This window comes from Pan troglodytes, chromosome 2 (genome assembly GCF_028858775.2).
Source record: "Pan troglodytes isolate AG18354 chromosome 2, NHGRI_mPanTro3-v2.0_pri, whole genome shotgun sequence".
Classification (NCBI taxonomy): domain Eukaryota; kingdom Metazoa; phylum Chordata; class Mammalia; order Primates; family Hominidae; genus Pan; species Pan troglodytes.
This window is the reverse complement of record NC_086015.1, coordinates 117,044,572-117,047,460: the sequence shown is the minus strand read 5'-3', so window position 1 is coordinate 117,047,460 and position 2,889 is coordinate 117,044,572.

Below are 2,889 nucleotides of genomic sequence, written 5' to 3'. Positions count from 1 at the left end.
GTGATCTGTGATATCTGTAAATGTCAAAACTGTATTGTTGAATTCTGCAGCCAGCAACCGTACGTACTCATTGTGTAGTGTTTCCCTTACTGCTTTTATTTACTTTCACATTTAAGATCTAATTTTAAAATCATTAAAATAGGCCAAGTGTAATTAAGGCATCCTAATTCAGATCTTCTGTGACTTGGCTAGGTACAGTGCCCAATATCTACAATTCAGTTCCAATGAGAGGGAAAAAGTAAGATCCAAGGAACTGTCTTGCTGCTGTATTTTTAATGTAATTATTAGAAATACTTGACACTTTAGGCTGCAATCTAGTTAGTAATGTTTATTGGCTACAGACAACATATTCAGGTGTTTTGTTTTTCTTCCTTGTAAGGAAGGAGTATGGTAGTTCAAAGAGTTGGGAATTGGCTTTTAAGCTTTTTATCAAACATGAATTTAAGATTTTTTCTTTAACAGAATTCAGTATTTAATATTTCTAGTCAAAATTGTTATAATTAGATTTTTGCTTTTTTCATTTAAGAAGCAATGGGTGATCCTTGTCTAGTGTGTCTCAGTTATTACTGTAGTTTAAAACAACAAACAAGTATTACCTTCCACAGTTCTGGATCAGGAATCTAGGAGCTGCTTAACTGGGTGGTTCTGTCTTGAGATCTCAGAAGGTTGCAGTCAAGCTGTTAGCCAGGACTGTACCATCTTGAAGCTTGACAAGGCTAGAGGAGCCATTTTCAAGATGTCTTGCTCACGTGGCTCTTGGGCTTCAGTTCCTCACTGTGTGGGTATCACACACAGTGCCTGATGCTTACTTGGCTCTTGGGCTTCAGTTCCTCACTGTGTGGGTATCACACACAGTTGCCTGGTGGACAACTGGTATGTGGCTTCCCCTAGAGCAGGTGATACAAGAAAGTGAGCAGAAACCATACTTTTTTATGATGTAGCCTCAGGTGACATTATTTCTGCCATATTCCATGAGTCACACAGACCAACCATTGAATCAGCTCGGTATAGTGTGGGAGGGGACTACACAAGGATGTGAATACTGGGAGGTGGATATCATTGGGCCCTCTAGGAGACTGGCTATCACTGCTCAGAGAAGATGCTGGGCTTTGTTGACTCCCAAGGTCAGGGTAGTTTTGGTTAGGTTGTGTTTTATTAGTCTCTAAAAGGAGTAGTTTTCTAAATGAGGGTTATAAAGCACTGCGCTTTACAGTTATTCAGGATATAAAAGAAATAGTGGGTCTAAAGGCTGTGCTCTTGTGGTTGGGTTTTCAGTGGGGAGGGGAGACTAGTCTGTCTCAGACTGATGCTGTTCTCACTGATTTGAATATTTCTGGGAAATTGGATACTACAGTCACAAATAGGAACAGTAAGCCTATAGAAGTTTTTCAGGGAGTAAATATTTTCTATGGCAGTGTCCTGAATTGGTTCTCCCTTGCAAGACTGAACTGTAGGAACTTAGTCCTAGTTTATGATACAGCCAAGTAACATAGTCACATGGAAAAAAGAGCTTGAGTCAGATTTCTTAATGTGTGTGTAGTTAACTTGGTAGAACATTGAGAATTATTTAAGTCAGAGAACGATCTGTTACTGGGGCAGAAATTCTCAACCTTTTCAGTTCTCCAAAATTTAAGATACTTGATTTCTTAGGTAAAATGTTTTTGTTTTTGTTTTGGAGACGGTCTCGCTCTGTCGCCCAGGCTGGAGTGCAGTGGCGCGATCTTGGCTCACTGCAAACTCCGCCTCCCAGATTCAAGCAATTCTGCCTGAGCCTCCCAAGTAGCTGCGACTAGAAGGCGCATGCCATCACGCCCGGCTAATTTTTTGTATTTTAGTAGAGACGGGGGTTTCACCGTGTTGCCCAGGCTGGTCTCAAACTCCTGAGCTTAGGCAATCCTCTTGGGGCAGCCTCCCAAAGTGCTAGGATTACAGGCGAGCCATGGCGCCTGGCCAGTAAAATGTTTTCTATCTAGAATGAATCAAGGTATTTTCCTTGCTCAGTAGCTTCTAGAATAAGAAAAAAATAGCAAGATCTGATTCAGAAATAGTTGGGAGCAGAAAGTTAATATGAAGGAGTTGCTACTTGTTAACAGCCTAGAGTTGAGATCTAGAAGAATTATTACCTTTTTAAATTTGTGATGAAAGCTTAAATCCAGCATTTGGGAAGTTACTCTATTGGCTGAACTATTTTGGAGTTTGTAAGCTTTGTATTAGATATTCCTGATTTAACTGAAACTAATTTGCCACATAGCTTTAATTTCATCCCAGTTTTACTTGTTTTACTGTCCTCAAAAACTCAAGACATCTGAACTCAAAGGATCTAAGCAGTATAAATTAAAGCACATGTTGAATCACTAGCTTTCGTAGGACATCTGATTATAATGCTTTTCTTTGTCTCTTTGTCCATACTGAACCTGTCTAGTTTATCTTTGAGAAACATTTGCTAGTATCAAAAATCTTCTGTAAAGATTTGAACAATCTTGAATTCTCCTTGTCACTAGCAATCTCTTCCCCTAAAGTATAATAAAACTGTCAGGTACTATATGTGTAATTGCTTATGCAGGTGAAATTTGAATACACAAACAGTAAATCCCAGTTCTCTTAGTAAGATGAGGGCTTTATTATAGCACCTTTAAAACAGTTTTATAACATCCTTCATTCTTATCACCTTCCTAAGTAAGAAACGATCTTCCTTTAGTGGCTATAAAAGTTGTACATTGTTTCTACAGACTTACTGGGTGCCTACTATTCTGAGCTCTAGGGATACAGCAGTGAGCAAGGCAAAAAATGTCTGTGACCTCTTTAAATAAAGGTAAGTAAAATTCTAGTTTAAGCAGAATTCATGTCTAAGTGCAGGTCATCCTATTTACTAAAATGAATCAGCTCCTT